The following is a 27,256-nucleotide window of genomic DNA, read 5'->3' as shown; positions in this document are numbered from 1 at the left end:
ATGCTCTTAAATGAAGCACCCATATACTCCCACTTCCCTAGAGAGAAGGAACCCCTACTACACTGTAAAAACACCATCACTAGTTTGAGGGAAGACGAGGGACAGGAGGGGAAGGAGACCACAAGTGGCATTTGAGGAGATGAGAATAAAGACTCAGAAGTGTTTTCATGATATAAGATATAAGCACAAGGGCAAAATCAAAAACCAGAAGATAATGATGCTCAAAGATGAGAAATCAGCCCATGGTACTTCTGCTTTTTGAAAAGTTCTCAGAAACTACATGCCTATGCTCTGAAAAATAAACTGTAAGATTTTCTAACTCTTTACCTTTACAATGTTAGAAGATCTACTTTTAGTTTCTGTCATCAATATTCAGGCTAAAGTCTCAAAATACAGCCTCATACATTATATTCCACAAATATTGCCCCTTCCTTGATTCCTTCATTCGTTCAACAAGGATTTGTTGAGGATTTCCACTGCGCCAGGCACTCTTCCGGGGGCTGCAGAGACAGCCGTGAATGAGACAACGTACCGGACTTCCGGGGTTGATAATCCTTGGGAAGGAACCGCCTAGCACAATGGGGGCAGGTCATGAGGGGGCGTGTCATGTGATGAGGTGACCAGGAGCAGTCACAATGAAGGGGGATCAGAACAGCGGACCTGAAGGGCACGAGGAGGACACGGGGAGGAAGAGCATTCGCAGAGGTTCCAAGATGGGTTGGACGTGTTGAAGGGGGAGGAGGTGGAGCGAGGCCAGAGCAGCTGCGCCGGACGGAGTGGGGCTGAGACAGAGGAAGTGCAGTGACGGAACTGGGCAGCGGCCAGCCAGGTCACAGAGAGCCTCGCAGGCCAGGATCAAAATCTGGACCAAAATCTTCCCTATGTGGGTGCGAGCAACGGCATGCCAAGACACGGCATGTGTGAGATTAGAGGTGCGTCTGCAGTGGCCGCAGTGGGAACGACAGGGGTTGGAGGAGGAGGCGAGTGAAGGCAAAAAGGCCGGAGAGGAGACTCCAGCTTCCCAGTAATATTATGACCAGGAAAAAGCTTTTAAATATACAAATTCAGCTGCAATTTGAGGAGCAACAATTTCAGGGAAAAGGCACTTCACAGAATATAAGTAAGTAACTCTTTGTCCTGGGTTCTGTGCGCTTTACACAATGACAAACCAGCTAATGAATTTAGGTTTGAATTTCTGAGAGACAGGCCATAAGAAGTCTTCAGTAAAGGCGCTCAGGCACTTTCTTCTTTCCCATCCGACAAAACTCACTCCTACCGTCCTCGCTTCTTCAATTTACAGGGCAGGATGACCAATAATTATTTAGCTTTATGTTAGTGAGCACAGACTCTTCTGATTCCCCACCAGGCAAGTGTTTACAAAATAATGGAAACAATTACAGCAGTGGTATTGAAGACCAACCTCAAAACACAACCTTCAAAGTGCTGAGGGGAATGTCGGAGGGAGCGAGGAAATAAAGAGTGTGAGATGTTTGCAATGAAGAGGAAAATAAGAATCCAAATATCCGTTCATAGGAAATGATTACATCACGATTCTTTCCTCCAACGGAATGGTGTGCAACTGTTTAAAAAAAAATGTAGAGCTTTAAGAGCTGACACGGAAAAGCCACCTGGATAAACTGCTGAGTGGGTGAGGGTTGGGAGCAGTGGCAGGAGATCCAACCACTGCCCGCAGTTCTCTGCCATTCTAGTATCTAATCACTACTAACATTTACTGAGGGCTCTACACACCTGAGAGACTGCACTGATGCTCTGTGAGTAATGGGTGTTATCTCACTGAATTCTTACAACAACCCGATGGGATACAGAGAGTTATTCCCATTTCACAGATGAGTTAAGTATTTTAGCCAGATTCAAACAGCTGATAAGCGAGGGAGGCAGGATTTGAATCCAAGAATTTCAACCCTGCAGCCCACATTCTTAGCCTCCACATTACTCATCTCTCAGAGACAACTCCTTATTCACTAAGTGTATTAAATCAATTCACTTTTGGATTCTTTCTTTTAAACGAAATTATAGGAAACAAACCAAAAAAAAAGTCCACTTAGTGTTCTGGGAAATAATTTTAGGGAAAATTAAATTAGTGAGGAAACATGCAAAGCTCGTGACATTTTGGAAAGTCGACGTGACCCAAATTGGCGTTAAACTCAAGATCAAAGTACAAGGTGACTTCACAAACAAATATTATTTAAAGGCTCAGTGACCTATGATAATTCTTTCAGCCCCTTCTACGTTAGTAGATCGTGAACACCACATTTATACATTTCCTCCTGGGTCCAGCTGTATGTGAATGTTCAGCGCAGAGAATGTAATGTTGTCCAGTTTAAAATTAAGTGAGTGCCCATCATTTTAAGGTAAGTTGGGATGATTCCAATTACCATTTTAGTAGCTGTCCCTTATGCTGATAACAAAGGAATGAGAGCTATTTCAAGGTACAGCTGAGGACTATCCTAATAATTAAAGGGTGCTGGGCCACCCTAAATGCTTAAGACCTGTGCACACTCCTGAGTTGCTGACCCATCTCTGCACCCACCTCACCTACTCCCCACCCCTCAGCCTCAGTGCATTCACGCAGGGGTCTCCTCTCCTCCCCCACCACCCAACAGTAATTCACAGCAGTGTTTTCCAATCATCCGAGAAGACCAGCAGAAGGTACATGTTTGAGACAGAGAACTACGACATTTCCCTGCCTCAACTCAAATCCTTCCCAGCTGTGTGACCTTGGGTAAGATGCTTAACCACTCTGTGCCTCACTGTCCTTGTTAAATTGGGGTACATTAACAACACTTATCTCATATACTAGCTATCAGGTTTTAATGAGATAATACAAATAAGGAATTTAGACACAACAGTATCTGGCATGTTATAAAAAGTCAATAAACGTCAGGCCTAACTATTATTGCTACTGTTACTAACCTAGTGCATAACTACGAGGCACAAACTCCCTTCGAGTGTCAAAGTCACCAAGTGACTTCTTTTACTTTATTTTGTCATTTATAAGAAACTGTTTACCCAAAGATAAATTTCTCAATCTTTTTTTCTTCTTTTCACTTATCTGTATTTTCTAATTTGCCCACATATTCATTAGCAAATTGTTTTAAAATTTAGTTCTTTAAAGTAAATGGAGTTCACTAAAAATTAAAGCGTATTAACTACAAAACTTAAGTTGTTTAAAGTAAAGGGAATTCACTAAAGTCCCTTCCCCTCCTTCTGGCTGGGTAGGGGGCCACCAGAGCATCCACCACATCAAGTCTGGCTGAGTGAGCATGGGTCAGGACCACCTGGCAGGCACCATGCTGACATTAATCACAGGGCCTAGATTAATGTCTGGAGAGATCTCAGAGCACAAGCTCACCACAAAAAAAGCCGGGGACAAAGCACAGGCCAAGGCTACACATGCTATTAGGGGTGACAAATCACCAGATTCTCAAAACAGAATAATCACAGGTGTGTGACTTACTCTAATAAGTCTAACCGGGTATATTCTGAAAACTAAAATGCTTAGTTTACATCATAGTACTTAACCAGGGATTCGCAAACCCCCCACTATTGTATAAAATGTGTTTGTACGCTTTTCTAGCTTTCTGGCTTTCATCAAATTCTGGAAGGTCTTCACAACCTAAAGCTGCTACAAACTGTTGGTTTAATAGTGATTCTCAACTTTAACATGCTCATTAAAACACGAATCCCTGGGCCTACTGCCAGGGGCAAGGGTCTGGGGTAATCCTGGAGAACTTGCATTTTTAGCAAGTTCTTTAAGATGCTGGTGCTGTGGTCCAGGTCCAGGAACCACCCTTTGAGACCTCTGGCTTTAGAATTATGTGGGCATTGTGGCTTTATCCTTTAGATAGGCAACCGACCTCCCTAATAGAAGTAATGTAAGAAAATGAAGGGCTATTTCCTCATTACACACTGGTGAGTTACGTAACAAGTGGTGGCCATCTAGTTTGGCTTCCTCCTCACCAATCCTCCCGCCCCCCACAATTCTAGGTAGCCTAAACTTGACTATCAGTTGAATTCAATTTGGCAAACGTTTATTAAATGCTTTGTATCTGGTTAGGAAGATTAGAACCTAGCTTCGATATTAGCATAACACAGTGCTGACAATATACCTCCGCCACCGCCACCACCTTCACCTTTTTTTTGGAAGGGCAGGATGGTGTCCCCAACATTCACACGTGTGAGACACCTCTCTAATCTCTCTCATACACGGGTATTTTCAAATGAGGATGAGGAAGCGTATGATACAGTTTAGAAAATTTTACCTCTCTCCTGTTTCAGAATTAAATGCATAAACCACACTGGCTCTGAAGATCAGGATGCTCCCCACCCCCTGGAGAATCAAGGCCAGTAGCATCCAATCATTAAACACAGAGGGGTCATGAGTCCACGCTTGATGTGCAACACACAGAATGAACGGGGCCAGAAACATCCATGACCTCAAAGAACTCGGCCTGGGCAGATGGAAAGCCGAAGGCCAGCATAACGGATGTGATGCCCTCAGCATAAAGTTACCTATCAAGCTTGCTGCAGATGTCTTAGTTTTAGCCTAATTTAGTGTGAGTACAGCTACAGCAGGAATGGTATTCTGAACAGGGAAAAACGACCACAGTCATTTACACAAAGCAGGAGTTTATTGCTTTTTCAAGATTAGGTCTTAACACCTACACACCCAGGAAAATGTTCATCAGTACTGGGTTGTGCTTAGGTAAACTGTCACTAAAACATAGGTTTAAATATATATATAAATAGAGCTAGGTTAATAAGGAAGTAAGTGAACATAAGTCCATTATATGTTCTGGAAGCAGCGACTCTTACACAAACAATTTGATGAGGCTAGGTAACATGACGTTTGGCTCCTTTCTCCAATTTCAAACCACCGTGTCCATTAATTTGAATAGCCTTCCTTCTTTTTATAATTGAAACACACCCGTGCTCTGTTACTCCATCCCAATCAATAGCCTCTCCAGCCACACCCACCTCTCCATCCACACAGCGAGGACCCACCGTACCCCCAGCAGTGAGGTGAACACTGTAGTCAACCCTGAGCTCGCCCTTTAGTGTGCTTACAAATCTGAAATATTTATCACATAACAAAAAAGGGATTTGGTTCCAAATAACTCAGAATTAAATACAGGGATTACAGAAGGGAGAGAACAGGATGGATTAACACAGAGACGTCATGAAGGAATCAGAATTAGAACAGAGAATAAACAGAGCAGAAAAAGAATGCACTGGGGATTAAACGACAAACCAGGGGGACTCTAAGCTTTTGTTTGGAAAAGTAATGAGCTCTTTAAGTGGCTGATGAAAGACTCCTCCTAAAGACTAGCACAGAGTGTTTATACACAATACATGCTCAATAAACTGACTCATAGCAGCTGCCAGTCCTACACTGCAGCAGCATTCACTACAAAGAGGGACAAAGGCAAAGCCTTTCTATCTTGAGGCTCATTGTAAGGTTTTAAATAGGTCCTGGGCTTTCAAAAGATTTGGAGGTGTTCAAAATTTCTATTCTGACTATCCAGAATGTATCTACCGTAGGGTGAAAATATGTCCCAATACGCCCAGGACAGACCAGGTTCACTCTTGGAGCCCCAAGTATAGTGATAACTCACATCCCGTTCTGCTCTCAAAAGTGCCCCAGTTTGAATAATAAATTACCAGGTCACCCTACCTAAATCTGTTTTGGTTAAACCTCTGGCAAGTGAAATCTCTTCAAAAGTACTTCCTAGAGCAATGTACCTCTGATCAAAAGGTTCCTCTTCGATCTTAAAGGTGAGATGGAAAGTACATCACAGTTCCAAAAGGGGTGCCTATTTCTGAAGGAAAGCCAGACATTCACAGCGCAGCACAGAGAGCACTGTCCTCCAAGCGAGCTGTGCGCTCCCAGTGCTGCAGCACCGTCATCCACCGTGAACAAAAGGAGCTCACCTCCTCAGATGAGCCCTGCCTTCCACACCAATTCATTCTAAAGCACTACCAATAATAAATGCATGTAATTATGGATTTAATATATACATGGATACATGTATCAGAGTTAAGGAAATACGTTATCCTCACCAAAAAATTTAACTTTCAACTAGAATACACATATGCATACACCAAATAAACCTACAAAATAGGAAGGCACTGTCATTCAAAGAAAAGACAAATATTTAAACGTTTTAGTGGTGACATTAACTATTGACTCCGTGAAGCTCTCCAGCCCACATGCGTACCTGCAGGCTGGATAACTGGACTGACCCGATGGCTCTCTCTGTTCCAGGCCCAGCGCAGGAATGCCTAAATGGCGTAATTGGTATTCCAGTTATCACAAAAGGGGACACAACGGAATTCAGCACTGAAAGTAAAGTTACTAGACAGTCTAGATTTCACAGAGTCTAGTCTTCAACATTCTAGCCTCCAGACATCTGATCCGGAAAGAAGGGGCTGAGGAGCTTAGGGATGAAGAGGTAAACCCCGACCTCTTGGTCCAGTGCCCAACACCCAGGCCTCACACCAACAGACCAGCGTTGGCAAAGGAGGCTTCTAAAGCCAGAAAGGAAACCCTGTTTTGAATTAATTGGCTATCTCACTGGTGTTTTGCATGTCCCAATACTGTAATTTCCCAAAGGAAAGGGACCAAATGCAATTAGCAAGATTCTCCTTGTTCCCTATTATCTCCATCTTGACTTCAAAATGTGTCAAGTCGTTGGTTTTGAGTTACTAAAACATTTATGAAGCCTACAACTACAACCTGTGGAACAGACTTGTTCTAGAACGAAAGTGTTCTAAACTGACACACTTTTCAAACTGTAATTCCTTAGCCACAAAGGGTTGTAGACATATCTTGGGGGCAACAAGGTAGAGACTGAGCAGGTAGGCTAACTCCTGCCTGCATCTCCACCGCATTCAAAGGTACATGTTCATCTGTCTTATCCACTAGGGTTCTATTTAAGATCTCAATACAAAAAAAAAAAAAATGGGTTCCACGCTTTGCCCCTCAAAACAAACAGCACACACACACAGTTTTAGAACATGCTGCTAGAATCAGAGTCTGAACATTTTAGAAATATACAAGAACTGCCAAAAAAAAAAAAACTTAAAGTTTTAAGGAGGAAAGGATCTTAGATAATTTTTAGCACAATCTGCTCATTAAAACTGAGGAATTAACTGAGCCCTTGAGCACAGAGTAAAATGCATATCCTCACACTATCAGCACCATCCCCTCTGTCCACCCCTTCCTCAAAGTTCCGCAAACCCCACCACTGACACCAAGTGTTCAGATCCTGTCCGCACCACCTCTAAGTGACACTGCAACCACGGCATGCAAGGTGGATGCTCCAGGAATCAGAATGCTAGAGTCTGTTTCTGAGATATGATGCCCACGGCGGGGGACAGAATACAATCATAGTATCGGAATTTGGAGAAATCAGTAGAAATAACACTGCTATGTATTGGCTATACTGGCTGCCACAAGTGATGTGCATCCACATGCACGAGTTCACCCATGGCACACAGCCACCGGTCAGGGAGGCACCCTTATCAGCACCACTTCCCAGGCAGCACGGGTGAAGCCAGGAGAACAGCAGCACAGACACCCCTGACCACGCTCCTGTCGCACCCGCCCCAGCTCGCAGCAGGCAGAGACAGAGACCTGCTCTCAAGGACCCTAAAAGTGCACATGCACCAGCTCTGGCGATTTAATAGCCACTCTCGGAGCAGCTCGGAGAGTGACAATTCTCATTCTCCAGCTGCCAGGGGTACCCTGGATTTAACAGGGACCAATCAGGCTGTACTTCATTAATCAGTCTTTGTTTTTGCCTCCTTCAAGACAAGATATTTTTCTTACCTGGTTTATATGTGGTGCCCAACAAAGTTCAAGAAAGCGGTGAAACCATATTAGAAATAACTGTGAGGGTCTGGAGGATTGGATTATGTCTCTGAGTTAGTTACCCGTAGCCTCCAGATCTTTCTGATCCATTACAGGGTGGCCTTAAGTACTATACAAACTCGATTTCGTGCCTCTCAATGAAAATGAAACCCAGCAGTTGACCCAGAGATGCCTCAGAGCCTCACGAGACCCACGGCCTGGAGCGGGATGGAGTCTGGGTCTGAGCCTTCACTATTTTATTCTGTAAAAAATAGACCTTCATGCCAGAAAAACTGGACTTAAGGCCAAAACATACCAATTCTTATGTTGGCTGCGTACAAAACGCCTAAAGCGATTAGAAAGGATTGGTGGGAAAAGAAACAGCAAGTATTAATTACCATTCAAATGCTGTCGTACGAGGGAGGAAACTTGTAATATAGAAATTTCTGTGAATCTCACCTGCACCAAATGGTTTGGAGACACTTGGATGGAAGACAGTCTGAACACAGGCCAGAGGAAAATTATGACAAAGTATAGATCTATAAATACTGTATTTAAGCTCCATTTCAAAATCATGTTTTCTCCAAGTAATCATTCCCTATGAGAGATAATAAGAACCTCCCTACAATGCAAGTCTCCTTCAAGTCTTGTTTAGTTCTCCCTCAAGGAAATAACACTTACGAAAGGCAACATTAATTCTGCTTTTCTCCGTGCTGGGCACTCACAAAAACATTTTGAAGTAAATATTAACACTGCCTTTGTATGGGTCATCCCAGGAAGAGACTGCTGAGGCACAGAGAGGTTAAGTAATGTGCTCAAGGATTCACAGCCAGCATGAGCTGAGCCAGCTACAGCTCGGGCAATCTACTCTGGAGACCTCACTCTCAATCAGAGATACTGCCTCTCACATCCTCCCCACAACCACATGATGAGAAATGTTACAAACGCCTAAAAGATAAATATGCAGCGACAAGATCCTATAAATATTTTGACTAACTACAACATACCAATTAGCATTCAGTTATAAAAAAAAGAAAAAGGATTAAATTGAAGTTGTGAAACAGAGAAAGAATCTACAACAAGATGCTTTCCAGGCAAGATCACTTAGAAACCCTTCCACATGGTAACTTAACAGATCAAAAATGCCCACAATCTCTCATAATCATCTCTCTTTTTAAAACCACATCATTTCTTCTTTTTCAGAAGCAGCTGTATCATATGCTGCTTTTTTGTTTTTTTGTTTTTTTAAACAAAGCCCTTCTAACAGAGTGGTAAGCATCCGAACTCCTGGCAAAACAGCACATACGTCATACGTGGAGTTGATAAGTGATATTTGGTTTGGCAAATGGCAAGAGATTATTTAGCAAATTCAAACATTACTTTTTTTCTTTCCTACGGCCCATTAAAAAAAAAAAAAACCTCTGTTATTTCCCACAAAAAACCAGAATAGATTAATAACCAGTCAGCTGAACTAACAAAATATTTACAAAATATTCTGCTCATATGAGCTCTTGCTCTCCTTACCTAAGGAAAAACAAACGTTCCCTGCCTTTACTATTATTTTGCTTCATCTCCTAGGCCTTTAATAAGAGACTCATCTAGACATCGCTAAATAATGACATTAGCACAATAAGCTTCAGTCTTCCCTGCAGGGCAACAGGCTGATGTGACTTCTGGCAATGGAGGTACTTTTGGACCATACAGTTTGTCTACATTAGGAAGCAGAACCCTAACCACTTTGCAAGCTGACCACAGTGAAGAGAGAGCATGATGCACTCACACCCACTGTGGGGACTGAGTGGAAGGAGGGATGGAACGAGGGGTGGGAAGGGGATGGACCCGGCTTCCCCACCACGGGGCCCAGGGACGTGAAAGTCCAGATGAAGCACTCCGTCAGGTGCACTGTAAAGGCTTCCAGGCTCCTGCATGCTGCTGCTCGTTTTGTCTCGAAATTATGTTTATAGTTTGGAAATTCTTTTCCCAGAGTTAAGGATGGCTCAGTTACCAGAGAGCTTTCCCATAACCATGGTCTCTGAGCCAAAGATGGAGCCAAAGTTCTACCCAAATCTGAATCTTTTCATAAAAATCAACATTTATTAAAACTGCAAAACACAACAGCCTATATCTACCATATATTCAATGGTAAAACAATCTTGAGAAAATCATGAGAAACAATTAACCTGTGATCTTATTAATAAGAGCCCCTGGCATTCACTGATCTCTCACCTTGGCAGAGCGCAGCAATAAGAAAACATGCATTACTTCACTTAAACTTTCCAACAGCTTTAAGGAGGTAGGTGATACTAGATCCTTTTCACAGATGGGGAAACAGAAATGCAGACTGGCCCAAGGTCCTCAGGCTGATAAGAGGCAGAGCTCACTTCCGTAACTGAAGTTAATTCCAACCACGTTGTGTAGGACTAACTTAAGAAGCACAAATCAATCTCACTCCGACTCTGTCTCTGTGCTACGGTAGACAAGACTGCTGTAACTTGTTCTTCATTTTTGTCCTGGATGAAACTCTGGCCAAGGATGGCCAAAGGTTTCATCTCGAGGTCAGGCTCTGATAAACTGCTCAAGACCGCATAGAGAAGGACTGAAAGGCTGCGTGCGGGAAAGAGGGCTGTGACCAGTCACAGCTGTCCACAGAAGGCGCGCGGCCACTCCGCCACGCTGCCGGGCGCTCACGCCGCAGGCCCCGTGTCAGCCGTGCTTCCCTGCCACGCACTTTCTCTCTCCCGGATGCTCATTCTCCAGACACCCTTCCCTCTGAGCTATGACAAAAGTTTAGCTATTTAAGTCATACTCTCACACATGAGGGTTACCAACTAGCATGAACCCTCAAACTTTATTTTTACAAACTAATGAAAGCCACTGAATTCCTCCCCGTCCCCCCAGTTCCTGAGCTGCTAGCTCTTTCCTCGGATTGCTTATTCCCACACGCAGCTGGCCTCCCAACAGGCCCATCAACTCCGCGAGCCCGAGCCCAGCCTGCCTACTTATGACTCAGGAGCTTTTATCTTTTACGTGGTTGTCCGTATTTTTAAATGAATAAAACCAAGGGCCCTGCTTACCAAGCATAATATAAGGCTTCTGGGAAAACTACAAAAGAGAGTAGCAAGGCAAAGGATCAGAACCTGATTTAGGCTTTTGGTAGCAGGTAAATTTCAGCTGGGAAGCATAAAAAACACAGATTTGGAAGTGTGTGTATATTGTGTATGTGACTTTTCCAAGACGGCAATAACGCAAGCTGCTGAAAGCAAAATGCCTAAAATGGCTGAGCTGGAAGGCTTCTTCGCTGAAACGTGACGGGAAACTATTAATAAGAAGGATTCGTCAACACACACTTCCTCTGCCTGCTGAGGTATAATGCTCAGAAGTATCTACCCAGCCAAAGCTGCGCAGACAGACACCTGGACTTGTGTATTTCCTCTTAACGCAGCTGCTGGCAAAAGTACTTTTAAGCTTATTCATACACGTGTAGTTACGAACTGGACTAAATGAGGTTTGGCTCAAATTGTAATATTGAAGTGATAACAAGAGCTAACATTTATACAGCATGTTTATATATCTTAACTAACTGTAAATGGGAAAATGGGCAGCCTGGTCCCAGAGGGAAGTCTGCTTTCATTACACTAAAAGGGCAGTTTCCTCTGGTCACTAGAGAAGGCTGGGGAATTGCAATCCCTTTTCAACGCAAGTGATGAGCTTCGGTTATAGATAATATTGACGTGGTTCTAATTATATGAATAAGGGATACTGATTTATCCAAAAACCACAGACATAATTCTCCAGGTGAAGAGACATATGGAGGGGAAGGGAGCTAAATCTTCATCTTCCACACAAAGAAAACAACAGACATGACCAGAAGACAGGAACTGTCAGTCACAGAGGAACTCAGGGGCTGAGACCCAGAAGCAACAGCCAAAAAAGTGGAAGAGGTGGCCCTGGGGCCTAGGAAAAGGGCGGGACTGTTTCTCATTTTAAGTTTTATTCAATTATTTGGGTTCTTAAAGTACATAAACGCATGACTGACAAAAAAATTTAAATCAGTTTAATTTGAATTACCAACAAAAAGAAAACAAAATTAAAAGGATGTCTAAATTTTTCAAGCTAGGAAAAGATGGAAGAAGGGAAAATAGTGGAGGTCCTTATTCGATAAATGCAATCACTTTCTTGTCTCTGAAAGACCTTCCTTTCTCACTGGGGTCTTAGGAGAGAAAGTGCCCATGGATTCCAGAGGGGGTAACGTGCCAAGCTCAGGAAGCCAGCCTGGCAACCGGGGGTGACAGAGGCTGCAGAAAATCACCTGCCCTCCAGCCCAACAGGGCAGGTGACTGCAGGAATAACAAACTCAGGGAGCGTCAGCAAAAGACCTGCCTTTCCCCCAAACCAGGAGAGACAGCCATTAGCATCAGTGACACAGGACAAGGTCTGAGGAGTGGCCTAGTCACAACTCAAATGAAGCACTACAGAAACTCAGAGAGCGGGTGACAGTTCATTCACTCCTCGCGGGAAGATAAGGGAAAGCTCCATAAGCCGTAGAGTCAGGGCTGGTTTAAAGGAGGCACAAGAGGTCAGCAGGTAGAGACGGAAGAAAGGGGCCGTTCCAGCAAACAACCTGAGCAGGGCCAGCGGTGAGAGAAGAGATGGTGTGCTTGGAAATGGGACGTGGTCTTGGCCACATCGTAATGTACAGCTCGTGCTGCTGGTGCCTCATTTCCACTCGGGGGAGTGATGGGGCTGGGGGAGCTTCCTGGGACAGACAGCCAGTCCAAAGGTTTCTGGCACGGTGCAAAACTACAGACACGACCCACTAAAACACAGTAAAAAGGGGTGTGCTTCTCAAATTACCTACTTTATAGGAATATCCCCTCCTTGTTTATGTTGGCCTATTTCGCTTTGGACATTCTTAAATCCCAGACACGGATATTTCTCTCACTACCGGGGACCTGTCATGCCCCCAGGCTTCCCCAAGTCCTCAGCTTTGCGCTAGAGGATTCTGGCAGTGCTTTTTCCTCATAATTCCCTAAGAGTGCTGAACTCATAAGACGTAGAGATTTGAATTTCATGCACCTCCAGCTCTCCCAGAAGCTTACAAATCAGAATACCATTATACACATACAAGTTCCTTAAAAAAAAAAAAAAAAACCCCCTTAGCATTTTCATGTGGCATTGTTACTTTCAATATCACGATCATTATTTAATCCCATAAAATTAAAGTCAGTTGGATCTGCACTGCCCCAAATACTGGTTTTGTTGAAAATATACACATTTGATTCAACATTTCTTTGTATCTGAACTAGTTCTAGTAGTTACTGGATTATAAACAAAGACATTCCTGCATGTCAAACTGAGTATTTATTTATAAAAGTTAGTTTATTTTTATATCATGGATCACAAGCCTTCAAAATACAAGTGAGCATATTCACTTCTACTCTGGTCTTTATCAATGTTTAGAAGTCTCATTTATGAAACATACCAAACGTTGGAAGGAAAACTTGGAAGAAAGAACAGCTTCACAGAGGAAAGGCAGGCTGAACTATGTCTGAAGCAGTGTTTCCATGGGTTTGAGAAACATTCAGGAGAATGGGACTCAGAAAATAGTTATGAAATTACTTAAATCAAAAGACTAAACCCCTAAAATCTACCATTTCAAAGACATTTTTGCTTAGGGTGAAGCTACACATTTGATTTTTAGGGAGACTCCATGTAAACAAAAATCAGATATAATAGAGAAGATGGTACGTGGATATAATAAGAATTGAGACAGGAGTACAGGTATCACCTCTGCTTTTCCAAAGTTCACTTTACACTTCACTTTTACAAGAGACCTACATTAGTACCTGTTTTTAATAACCAAAAGAAATCCAAAAAGAATTTTTGCTTTTATGAAAAAAAGACGAAAAGCAAAAATAGTGTTCAGCATTTACTTTGCAGGGAGTCATTACAGAGGCAGGGTGCACCCCCAGTGAGAGTGGCACCCCAGCTCCTTCCCTGGGAACTACACTCAGCATCTCAGCATCAAGCTGCCATAGCTTTGAACCAGGTCCATGAGCACCTGTGCATCCATTAGCAAGACGTGTCCTAAGGTAACTGCCTCTTCACTTTACACCACTCTGGCTTACGAAGGTTTCACAGGAACGCTCTGCTTTCAGACAACGGGGAAAACTGTACAAGGACACTGAAACTTCAGAAACGCAATTCAAATTCAGGACGCAATAGGTGAAGGGAAAATTATTCCAGAAAATTACTGCAGGCAGAGGGAAAGGCATAAGCCCAGGGCCATCGATAACTGCAGGGAGTTCAAAGAGATCAGTGCTGCCAGGACGTGAAGTTCAGGGTAAGCAGTGTCAGCGGAGGAGCGTCAGTCACATAGCCCAGAACAGCAAGACCTCGTAAGCGGTAAGGACCTACAAAAAAAGACACGGCCATGCTTATAATTCACAGGGGTCCTGCTCACAGGTGACTGGAGGGCAGACACCAAGGTGGGGGAACAGACTGGAGGAAGGGCGTACAGGACAAAAATGACCTTGGGTTTGGTGGGAATCATAGACAAGAAATACTTAGATTTGGTGTTTGACCAGCTAGTGATGAGACAGTGAAGGAGAATTTAACGGTTTACAGCTTGGGTGACCAGTGGTAGTGCCAGATAAAAGGGACTTAAGGTCAATCAGAGCTTTGAGGGGTTCCGTTTTATTTTGTCTGACAATGAGAATAAGCAGGACTGATAATGAGCACGCTATCTTAAGAAAAAGAGGAAGAAGCTGGTAAAATGAGTAAAGTTGATGAAGGTCCCAAACTGGAAGAGTCTGAAGACAAGAGTATGCAGACGCGGGCCCGTCCTCCTGAGATGAATGATGGCTGCATGAATCCAGAGGACTACGGAAGAGGAAAGAATCTTGGCAACAGTTTGTTAAGTACAGAAACAAGTCAGAAATTAAAGCCAAACACGGTGCTCCAAAATCAGATTTAAGAGGAGGGGTAACCTGAAGGAAAACTACGAGACCCAAGAGCGCCAATTCAAGGCTGGGAGTGCGTCAGGGTATTATTTCCAGCAGAGCAGTCCGCTCCCTAGAAGAGGGTCAGGGTAGAGGGTAAACCACCCTGGTCCAAAGGACACAGCTTTGGGGGCCTTCCCATCTCTCTTCTGATTGGATAGTGATCTCGCCCGTCACTGATCAAGACTCTCAGGTGAACACACACTGGCACAGCCTCCCTCCCCATCGCATCCCCTGGCACAGAAAGTGGCAAAGGTTCTGGTCTATTTTATTCTCTAATATTTTTCGGTTTTCCAACAATTTTCAAGGAGTTAGTGGAAGCTGAAAATTACATGTTGAAAATACTTCCTGATAAATACAGAAGCTATTCCTACAGCAGCTTCACAAAAAGAGGTCACAGCCAGGCATGGGAAAGACTGAGCCTCCTGCTGGTTCAGGCTCTCACTCACACGGTTTCCCCTCAACCCTGCTCTCTGTCCAGAGAGGCCTTGGTCATTTACCACCCTAAGCGAAAGTCAGGCAGATCCATCTCACTCGAGCACGTAGGAGAGCTGGACTCTGAAGGAGACTGGACATCTGTGGTACTTGACTTTCTAGCCTCTGGCAAGATGTCAGCATTTCATAGAGCACTTTAAATGTTTTTGTTTGAGAGCTAATGCAGCACTTCCCACTGGTCAACACGGGCAGCCCAGGCAGAAAGCAAAGAGTATTTCCCTCAACATCAGATGTTACACTCAGTTGTTGATCCGACCTCGCCTTCAGAGACCATAAGAGACTAGAAAAATTGGTAAGTAGGAAAAGTTCATTCAGTGCAGCTTATTTAAAGAATATTTGTAATTCCCATGTAAAATGGCTTTCTGTGCTCATACGTCCTAAATTATTATTATTTTTTAATGGACAGAATGGCTTTTCTAGGTTCAAAGACTAAATGCAGTTTCGATTAACTTTTCCCTGTATATGTTCTTTTTAATTTCATGAAGCAGGATTTTCTTTTATGAGCTTGTGCGTGGGCTTTTGGAAATTCCTATCTTTAAAAATCTGTAATCGTATTGCTTGTAAAAGTGTTGTGTGTATGTGGATAGTGAGTTAAAATCAGTTCTGGATCTGGTGAAGAGAGAGCACAGATACAGCTGGGTCACGACGTCATCCTTAGAGCCCAGGGAGTTTGATAAAGAACTCAAATACTGGATGGGGGAAAAAAAAAGGAAAAACAGAAGGTTTGGTTTAAGAGCACAAAAGGCCACAACCTCACTAAAAACTGAAAATGGGAGGAAGCATTTAAAGTCTTCTCTGAGACGCTAAACGCCTGGGCTCCTGGTGTGGATTTAACGGTGAGTCACCATTGATTTTCAAAGGAAAGGAACAGGGATTAAATAAGCCTCATAGTCGCTGTGTTAGCTTTTGTTAATGTTTTAGATTTTGATTTTCATGTCCTTGATTCTTAACTTCTGATTTCTTCCTCAGAGATTTCATAAAACACTTAAATATCAAGCACTGGTAGTTTTAATCTGTGGACGGCAACGACAAAGCACATCACTTGTGGAACTTACTCTGTTGCTTGCTTTTCTAGAAATCGAGTAGTTAATTCCATAAAATCTAAAGTAATAGAAAATTTTAAAACAGGATTCATGCTTAGAATCCATTCCAGTTTATTTCCCAGCCCAAAAGAAGAAAATCTTTTCTTAAAGAGCCCCATTTTCTGGAAAAATTGTAAGAACACTGCCACTAAAGGCGGCAGAGATTTAAAGCATAATTTACCAACCACAAACACCTCCCCACTCTGCCGCCAAAAAAAAAAAAATTTAAATCACTACATTTAGTATTTTTTAGCAGCTGCGGCTCTTCCTTCTTAATAAATGACTCTCTAGACAGAGAAACTACAACCACTTAAGTCTTCTCTCTAATGCATATTTACACCTACCAACTTTCCTGCCAGCTCTCCTCGCTTAAAAAAAGCATTCACAGGAGAAAATACATGTACCTATATATATGTATGTAGACATACAGGAAGAATCTCACACTTAACATAATTAAAAGGGAGAGACTGGCATTTGCAACCCCTCGTTCTAGCCAGCTCTCTGCATCAGCCCCACCCATTCTAGGGGAAGACACGTTAAGGCCTTTTGTGCTTCTTCAACATCAAACATTTCACTAGCTACTTGGGATTCGCACGTGCCATCAGATAATCCGGGAGAGAAAATCCAGAGGAAAAGTTTGTAGGCTTGTTCACTTTGAGCCATATGCCCTTCGGTACAATTATATAGATTTAACTGCTTCTATGCAATTTCACTAATAACCGTTAAATGTATCCGCATTAACCTATAAAACTGACTCATCTGGTAGATCAAAAAACAGTCAAAATATCAGCGATTTAAATGCTCGACTTATTAAAAAAGAAAAGCGACACAGTGTCGAGAGGCAGCCCCAGAGGGGCACGGGTGAGGCAAACACTAGCAATGACGGTTTTTGTAATTTTACTGGCTAGTGAGAGTCAGGACGTCTGGTCATCCCCACAGGCACTCCTCTGCTTTTAAAGCCTTTGCACAGATACTGTTATCAAAATTGGGTGTTTCTAGCAGCCTAATTACATTGGAAAAGGACTTCTATCATTGGCTCTGTTTTGCCTACTAGGAAACTGGAATCCAGAGAGGGTCAGTGATTCAAACAGGATAACACAGCTAGTAAGGGCCAAGGACTGAACTTAAAGGAAAAAGTCATCTGGCCTCAAACCCAGTGCCCTTTCACTTACCCCACTTTGTCTCTGATCTAAGGAGATAAATGTGTCCAACAAAAATTGTAATTTATACATAAACACAAGCTGGAGATGCAAGAGTATGCAGGGCTGCTCTGCCCCTTAACTAGGTATTTATACAACAATGACAACAATCACTTTGTATAAAATAGTCAATATTATCGGGACTCAGATTTTTAGAAAGGCAATTTTGCATGGTCGAAAAAGCAGGCATTTTGCAGGCAAAGAGCTGAATTTGAATCTACTGTGACCTTAAGCTACATTGTTTTATTTTTCAGCTCTTTGCCTCTTTGTTCCTCCTCTGTCCCATCACCTATAAAACATCATGATAAAGCTATCACCCCCAAAAGCTACTAGGATACTGAGACATGCTAGCATCTGGCACATAGGAGCTACTCAGTAAAAATCAAATTCCCTCCCTTTTTCTTGCAAATAACTTCTTAAGTTAGAGGCAGTACTAAGCAAGAGTAAAATCCCAGAGGAAATTTCTTGCGTTAGATTCTGACACTCGTGGAGCCAAATAAGAAATCACAACATGAGGGTAAATGAATACTTCTCTCCAATTACCTCCTATCATTCTGACAGAATACTGGGCATCATGTCAGTACCTAAGTAGTGAGTATGTCTCAACACGACCACTGAGCGCCAACCACCATCAGTGACCCCTGTAAACGAGCAGGCCGGTGCTTCCAGGCCAGAAGAGTGGGCCTGAGAGCTAGGGAGCCTGGAGATCTGGGTCAGGGCCTGTGAGCCCCACAGGTGGCATCCTATACAGTAAGAGGTGGGAGGAAGACACGAGACTTCTTACTTGCTTAATTCACATGTTTGGTGGATGGATAGATAACCAAACAGACAACCTTACCAGAAAAGAGGAAAAGAGGTAATGAAAAGATATCTGACGTGTAGGAGTTACAATTGTAGCCAGAGAAGTCTTTTATATTTTTAATTTAATCATTTTTCACAGACAATCTGCCTACTGTTCAGGATACATATGGATTAAGAGCTGATATACTAAAATAAGCAAAGAAACCCTAAAAAAAAAAAAAACCTGATTAGAAAATAGAGCAAAATACATTTTAGCCAAGAACTGTCAAACTTTTGGTCTCAAGATCCCTTAAATAGAGAAGCTTTTTGTGTAAGTTACACCTTGCAATGTTTACTATATTAGAAATTTAAATTGTGAAACTCATATTTACTTTTCCTTCATTTTAAAAATAGCATAAAGTGTTAATATGAATAACACATTCTTGTGAAATGTAATTATATTTTCCCCAAAAGGTTTTAGTTAGAAAAGTGGCACTGTTCTACAGTTTTGTTTATCTCTTTAACAACTGGCCGAAAACATTTAAATTCTCATATCCACTTCTGCATTAGATCAGCTTCAAAATGTAGTTTTACTTAAAGTATATTGAAGAAAATCTAGTCTCACACACATATATAATAGGAAAAAGGAAGAAACAGCCTGCTGGATTTTCTTCTTTGGTATCACACCAAAACTCAAAAAGTGGCAGTTTCTTAAAGGTTGGCTGCAAAGTAGAAACTAAATCCATATCAATGAATATTTTTGCTACATTAAATCCTTTAGTGTAACTTGGACTTGGAAGAAATCTTTTACTTCTGCTAGGTTTTATACTACATAATCATTGGTCATTTGGAGAGATACATTCACCTAGAACTTTGAAGTATAATTTTCATCATATAGTAGCAAAAAATAGTATTAATGTTGACATTGATTGTAGTCTGAATACTGAAAGTACTGCTATTTGTTTGCATTGATTTGAAGGCTCAGTTCATTCAATTTTGAGAAAATGTCTGCCAAATGAGTGACTACAGATTGTGTATCATTCTTTCCGGTAAAAATGATGTTCCATGGAAAAAGCATCTAATTCAGCTCACAACTCACTCAAGTGTAGTTCCTCTAAACAACCATCATATACAGCAGAAGTGTTTTGTGAACAATTCCCACAATGTCACATAAAACATTTAAATGACACATACTGTAAGATATAATCAAATGAAGAATATATATTACTTCGTCATGGTCATTTTAAAGTGAACTTGGCTTTTTCTTTTTTGTTTACTAAGACTGCATGGTAGTTAGGGATGCAGTGACTACAGGACACACAGTTGGGTACACGGCCTTGATTTGTGCTGAAGTGCCAGCAGGGTTGTTCTACACACCATGGCTTCTGCCCCATTAGTACAAATGGCAGCACAGTGAGTAACAAAGGCAAACCACATGAAAACAGGCTGACCTCACGGCTCCCCCTGAAAGAGTGTCCAGAACCGCCTGGTTCCACAGACCATATTATAAGAATCTTAAACTCTGACATTAGAAATTTTTCTTTCGATAACAAAAAGCACTAATTTGAAAAACAATTTTGAATATATTAAAATTTGTAACATTTGTTTATCAAAAAATACTTTAAAGGAGAAAGGCCAAGTTACAATCTGGGAGATGTTATTCACCATACACACACCCAACAAAGCAGGTATCAACAATACTCGAAGGATTTCTACAAATCAGTAACAGCACAAATAACCCAACAGAAAAATGAACAAAAGATACGATCAGACATTTCATGGAAATAACCAATTATCATATGAAGAGATGCCCCTATCACGGTGATCATGAAAATGTAAATCAAAAACACAATGTAGTAACATTTCAGAAGCAAAAATTTTAAATCTGAGAATACGCAACGCTGAAGAGGATTTGCATCCACAAAGGATCTACAACCACTCTGGAAAATAGTTTGGTATTATTTCCTACAGTTTAACATTCATATACCTAGCAATTTAATTCCTAGATTTACGCACACAAGAAAACCCTTTCACATATTCATCAAGAGACAACAAGGATATACACTGTAGTCTGGTTTCTAAGGGCAAAACCCTGGAAACATCCCAAACACAGGAAACTGAATGAACTGAGAGGCATGGCCAGACAATGGACTGTTACAGTCACCAAAACAAACTAATTACAGCAACACTCAGTGACATGGACAACACGTGACATGTACTTAAATCATTAAATGATTACATATGTTTCTTAAAAATCACAATTTCATACACACAAATATACATACAACACACTTTTAGGAACACAGACAGATGCTACAAAACAATTTAAAACAAGACAGCGAGAGAATGAAAAAAAAAAAAAAAGGGACTTGGGGTACACACTGGCCAGAGAGATGGCATGTAGGAGGGAGGGGAGAGCGTTCACTTACATGCAGCTTATCAACATCAAAGTCTTGGCTTTTGTTTCAGTTACTGAGTTTGAGGGAAATTATTAACATGATTAAAAATAACAAAATTAGAATTTTTGAAGTCAACCTTGCATGAACCTTAGATAAGAACATGACGTAAACCAAAGACTATGGTTAATCCAATTTTATGCACCCAAGACTTAAAAAGATATCTATACATTTAACCTATTATACACACAGAAATTGTACAACTCTGAGGTCATGAACAGACTCATCATTTGACAGTTGAGTAAATCAAGTCCTTAATTTGACCAAAGTTATATAGATTCATTCAATAAATATCTGTCAGACTTCTACTATATGCCAGGCACTAACTTAACAGTGAACAAGAGAAATAAGTTCTGTTCTCATAATGGTTACCTTTAAGATGGGGGCATAGTAGGAAGAGGGGGTAGGGAGGAGTGAGGATGATGGAGGAAATAAGTTGAAAAATAAATATGAAGACAGCTCAGATGAAAAACACAGTAAAAGACAGTAAGAGCCTAGAGAGTGCTGGGTAGGCACTTGGCTGTGTTAGGTATCGCAAACAGGGAAGGCCTCCCTGAGGAGGTGACTTTTTAACAGAGACCAATATGAGGCAGCCACAGTAAGATGCTAGAGGCAGACAACCACACACAAAAGCCAGGGCTCCAGGGACTTCTGCTCCAGTGAGTTTGATGTTTATAGAACTGGGCTTCAATATAACCATGGCGACGGTGTGAAAGTAAGTTCACCTGGGTATTCCCACTACTCCTATGCAGTGCTTGACAAAACCCTGTTGGTCGTGTTTGCCAATGGCCCCCATCAGTTTGCAAAGGAACAGAAGCCTTTCACGATCTATTGGGACAGAGAAAGAAAACATGACCCTGCTCAGCGCTTTGCCCGGCCCTGGACGGCAGGCAAGGAGAGGCTCAAGGGGACAGCTAGGCAGCTAGGCTTTTGCTTTTCTTTTCAATTTTAGTTCCACGGGGCCAAAACACTAAGCAGCACGATGATCTACACTCACAGGGGGTATTGGTTTACTTGCCAAAGTCACCACGTACCTGCTACTTTGCTGTCTTCACATCCCCCGCCCCATACACACACAGCTGCACTTTTCCCACAAGTTAATCATGCCAGCAACGTTCAACAGACAGAGAAAGCTTGCTGGCACTTCTGCTGCTGTGCGCTGGACAGATTTGTATTACAGGTAAAAGAGCCACACAGCTGAAGAGAGGGTTCTGCTGTCAGGAGAAGAATGGTGGCCCCTGGCTGAGGAATCTGAGGCAATAATAATCTCAAGTGATAACCCAAGTTATGCTAACATTATACCTGCCAGGCCTCTCCCAGTCACCTTCTACAGGGATGGAGCCAAGGGAAGAACATACAGGCTGGACGCTCAGTCACTGAGGTTTTGGGAGAGTTGAGTTCCAATCATACGTGCTCTGGTGACCATCCCAGAACTTGCTCAAGCCACTAATCTCCCTTACACAGCCTTCTTCCTGTGTAAAATAAGGCTGTTTAAGGCATTCATTGGAAATTCATTCAGCTCCTACTATGAACCATTTGCTGAGTCAGGTGAAAACACAAAGCTCTCTCTCCATGCAGTGGAACAGACAAGCCAATAAAAACAAGTCTTTCAACAGGAAACAATATTCTCTAGTAGCTAAGGCTTTAGGATGACGCTGACCTGGATCCACACCTCAGCTCCACAACATACCAGTTCTTACACCCTGGACAAGTCATTCAAGCTCTCTAGACTTCAGTTTCCTCAACCATAAAATGGGATTACTTCTGTCTTCTCAGGACTACTGTAGGACTTTAAAGTGCAGTAGTTTGTTCATTTTTACAACTGCACAAAATTTCACTTAATTTTTTAACCTATTCTCCTGTCAATAATCATTTGAGCTATTTCCACATTTTTGCCATTAGAAACAGTGCTGCTATGAACATCCTTGTATATGCTTGGTCAGCTTCTGGAAGAGAGTTTTCTAGGGCATATATTCAGAATTACAATGTTCAGCTATAGGGTGAATGAATGTTTACCTTTTCCATCTCTTTCCAATTCCTTTTCCAAAGAGATAAACTTTAAACATAATACTGAGTTGGGGATAAAAAAAAAAAAAGTCCTGGAAGACTACAAACACCACGAACAATTTTTCTAATGAAATGCAGTGAATTCATATAGATTAAAATCATTTTTTAAAGGCAGGAAATGAAAAACACAATATTCAGGACAGGGTTACCTCCTGGTGGAGGGAGACGGATGGACAGAGCAGGGAGGAGAGCAGGGGAGGGGCTGGAGCACTGGTAAGGTCCTGGCTCTCAGGCCAATGCTGTGTTCTTTTTGCTGTTCTTCAGCCTATTTCTATAAATGCTTTTCAAAGTATCAAATATTCCATTAAGAAGAAAAAATATTTTCAAAAGCAATTAGCACTGCCTGTGTCTGGTATACAGTAAAGTTCCCAACGAACGGCAGCTATTGCTACAAAGTGTGATGAGACTGAAAGAGACGGTGAGGGTTAGCTCAGGGTGGGAGCTACGTGCCCTCCAGAGGGGAGCGACCTGGCTCCTCACCACCCAGGGCTGTAGGAAAGGCAGGTACCAGGAAGGGAGGGGAGGGAGAAGAGGCCACTCGGATGCCAGAACCAGCAGGCTCTGAGCTCCAAGAGGGCAGGATCCCCATCACCAGGAACACTGCCTGATAACAGGTGCCAAAAACATATGTGAAAGATGAAAGGAAAGTCTGTCTTATGGATGACAGTCTTAAACAACGTTCTCAACAAAGATGACTTTGGCTTAGAAGAATGGGAAGAAAGAGAAAAGAAGGCAGCCAGGAATAGAATGAGAGACATCAATGTAAGGCTAGGCAGAGGAGCTCCCAGAGGTAACTGAGAAGAAAAGGTACGGCGGGTAGCAAGGAAGTCTAAGACTGGTAACGCATTTGCTGTGTGTCAGGTACCGAGCTCAGGAACCTTCCCGCAAAACTAACACACACACGTAATACATACAAATATGTGTACATAACTATTTCTTTATCTACATGTGTATGCATACATAGTTATAAATATCAGCTAAAAAAGTACATGTATACACACACATTTGTTTTACTAAATTTTTTTTACTAATTTTTTTCCTAAACCATTTTGAAAGTAAGTTACAGACAATCATGACCCTTCCCTCCTAAATACTTCAATATGCATCTCTGAAGATTATAATATTCTCCTACTGAATTACGCCATTGCCACACCTAGGAAAATAATAAGAAAAAAATTTTAAGAAAAAAAATTTCAAGAAAAAATTTAAGAAAAATTTTTAAATTTTTTAGAAAAAGAAATTTTGAGAAAAAAATTAAGATAACTCAATAATACTGTCTAAAATACAGTCTGCATTGAGATTCATACAATTGTCCCCAAACAATTTCTACAGCATTATCCTCTACTGCTGCCAGTCACCAACCACAGTGTTTCACTTTGGTCTCTTTTGATCTAGAATTGCTCCCTCCCACCCCATCGTGTTTGTTTGCTTTTCATGACATTGATTTATTTAGAGTCTAGGATGGTTGTCTTATAGGACGATCCACATTCCGAATTTGTCCAATTGTTTATCCATGATTAGCTTTCGGACAAGGTTATGTTGTACACATCTAACTAAGTCATATTGGGATGCAAAATACCAAGTTATCCCATTTTTAAGTTCAATCATTCAGTAACTGCCACATATCCCTGCTGAAAAGGCACCATTTTTTCTGTTATTCTAATTGATCTGGGAGTGATGCTTTTCAGACTAGAACATCCTGTTCTCCTACAACCTTTCAATGAATGACTTTTCACAACCATTAAAGACTGTTGCCTGAATCAGTTATCACACTGAGACTGAAAAACGGTGACTTTCTATCATTCCTTCTACCTTTTCTAGCTGACACTCTTCTGTAAAGAAGAGCTTGTCCCTGTCTTCATGCCCCCCTTTTTATTTGGGCTTTTAAATACCACTATTAAACTCCTGGGTTTGGTTCGTTTTTTTAAGTATTTTTATCTATTACTGTCATTCTTGTTGATATCCAAACTGTTGAATTTAGAAGTGCCACCAAGTCAGCCCCCACGTCCATTTTTTACGTTTCCCCACTAGTCTGAGTACTTCCTTGCTGTTTGCCCACAAGGTATCAACTTTCCTTGTATCGTCCCTGTGCCTGATTAGAAATCAGTCATTTCTCCAAAGAGCCTTGGTTCCTCTTGGTGAGCAGTGACACTTAGAAACAAGACAAACTCATTGATCGGAAAAGGCTAAAGCAAGTTTATAGCTACTGGAGTGTCATGACTTCAAGACCTACAAGCTTTTACTTTGTTTTATTAAAGACTGGTGTGGGTTTATACTTTGAAGGAAAGTAGCCGCTAGACAGAGAGATCCTGAAAATACAAAAGAACAAAGCAATAAGTATGGAGAAAGATTAGAAGGGAAGTCACTGTAGGCTTCCTGGAGGAAAGAAAAAAAAAAAAAGCATAGAGTAAAACAAAGCTGGTCGTGGTCCAAGCAGGTCATGAGCATGAAATGCAACTCATGGTCCAGAAGGAAAGATTTCATACCAGATTTCATACACAGAGACATTACATCTGAGACAATAATGAAATGGCATCTAATGGCCCCCCTGGGGCATGGCAAGATGTGAGATGACTTCCTTATAACATTTCTGACGGACTCATATTGAAATCCGTTGGAAAAGTGAAATCAAATAATGACAAATGGATTGATCTAAACAGGACACGGACATTCAACAAAGGATCCCATTGGAATGGGCCTAGGACTCACTAACAGTAAAGGCCTTCCATTTCATATGCACTCTGAGCCCCATCTTTAAGCTGCATAAAAATGCATCTCTCACATTTAAGTCCTACTCATCTTGAAATGAATACAGCTGTTTCGTTGTTATAGACTGTTTAATAAAATACGAATTCCTTTAAAGAATTTCCCAATTCATAAGTTAGTATCTCAATATATTTTATTAAATCAAAGGTTGATTCCTCTAACAGGTAGGAAGTACATAAACTTTAGTTTCTACTTCCACCTAAAATCCTGGATACTTACATTCTTTTCCTTCAGATATGTAAGTCTGAATCTTGAACAAACATACAAGTGGTTGATATTTAGCTGAGTAGTTAAAGCTGTTGGTTTCTCAGATGAAAATCTGTTCCCCATCCCCCTAGCAAAGCCCTAAGCTCCAAGATCTGAAGATCTGAGCACCGCATGACTAATTGAGAAATGCAAACACCGTATCAGTGAAGCAAAAAGAGGTCAGAGATACATTTCCTTGCCTGGCCCCAGGGAATAGAACCACATATTCCAAAACAATGCTGTAATGAACAGACTGGGAAAAAAGTCAGGAATCTCAGCAACTCAATCTAATTCCAGAGAAAGGAATCATTTCCCAAAACTCTAAAGACAGGAGTTTCATAGCTTTACATCACTCTTATCAAAGATTCAGGCTTGCGTGCATTGCTGGGTGAAAGCATGAAATACTCTGGACTTCACTCTGACACTCTACTGCTGAGTGCCACTTTCCGTGACTAGAACTACGGGACCGTAAGAAGCACAGCCTTTGCCCTAACCTCCCCCAGGCAAGCTCTGCTGGGTCTGATACCCGAGGAGGTTCAGAGCACTCTGCAAAGGATCTACTGTGCCTCCCACAAGCCCTGCACTGCAGTGCAGAACATCAACCTCAGATAAATGTGGGGAAGCAGGGCACACTGTAGGAACCCAATGCAGGGGAAGTCCTGGCAGACTGAGAGTCCCAGAGACATCCCATTATTCTGTTGTCAGCTGAGTCACCCCCTGAACCCCCAGTGTTCCCTCTGAGTCATACACTGCCCGACACCAGGTATTTGATTGTTACAGGAATAGAAACCCTATGAGGTAGCAGCTACTACCTTATCATTTTAAAGATATAAAAACTGAAACACAGAGGCACTCAGTAACTATTCCAATATCATAGCTGTTAAGCAGTTGAGCCATATTTCTAGCCAAGGTCCACTGCATCCAACATGCATGTTTTTAATTATTATGCTGTACTGTTTGCCCATTATTCCAACAGAGCAGTAAAGAAAACGCACTTCACATTCTGAGACCTAGGCAGGTGAATTACTTAATGCCACTGAGTTACTCAATATACAGTTAAGGTTTGGCACCAGTAAGAGAGCTGACTAAATTCTCTTCCTATATCAAAATGATACCAGATACAACTACCACTAAGAGGTTATTTCGGTAGTTCTCAACTTGGGAACCTTTAAAAATGTCCGGAGACAGTTTTGGTTGTCTTAAATCATGGGGTGCTGCTGGCACCTAGTGGACAGGCGCAGCTGAACGTCTTATGATGCACAGTCTGTTCATTCGCAGAGAGCTGGAACTC

The 27,256-nt window shown here is 41.8% G+C and overlaps 2 protein-coding genes and 1 long non-coding RNA gene across 13 annotated transcripts in view; 2 read left to right on the top strand and 1 right to left on the bottom strand.

Moving 5' to 3' along the window:
- The window catches only part of MED12L (mediator complex subunit 12L), a 295,438-nt gene that overhangs the window by 152,297 nt on the left and 115,885 nt on the right, over nt 1-27,256 (bottom strand). The gene's annotated exons all lie outside the window — the stretch shown is intronic.
- Nucleotides 1-27,256, top strand: part of P2RY14 (purinergic receptor P2Y14) — a 48,669-nt gene that overhangs the window by 10,147 nt on the left and 11,266 nt on the right. The window contains exon 1 of one of the 3 annotated variants that reach the window (XM_072958736.1): nt 15,556-15,661. The exons of the other annotated variants lie outside the window; for them this stretch is intronic. The gene's annotated coding sequence lies outside the window, so the exon portion shown is untranslated. Of the gene's footprint in view, nt 1-15,555; nt 15,662-27,256 lie in introns of those variants that run through there. 3 annotated transcript variants of the gene reach the window in all.
- LOC140695675 (uncharacterized) lies at nt 708-4,544 on the top strand. Its single transcript, XR_012071451.1, has 2 exons — nt 708-1,120; nt 4,300-4,544. It is a non-coding gene; the product is annotated as an uncharacterized lncRNA (long non-coding RNA).

Source organism: Vicugna pacos, chromosome 1 (genome assembly GCF_048564905.1).
Source record: "Vicugna pacos chromosome 1, VicPac4, whole genome shotgun sequence".
NCBI lineage: Eukaryota > Metazoa > Chordata > Mammalia > Artiodactyla > Camelidae > Vicugna > Vicugna pacos.
Note: the sequence above shows the minus strand (reverse complement) of the source record. Positions and strands in the feature narration are given on the sequence as shown.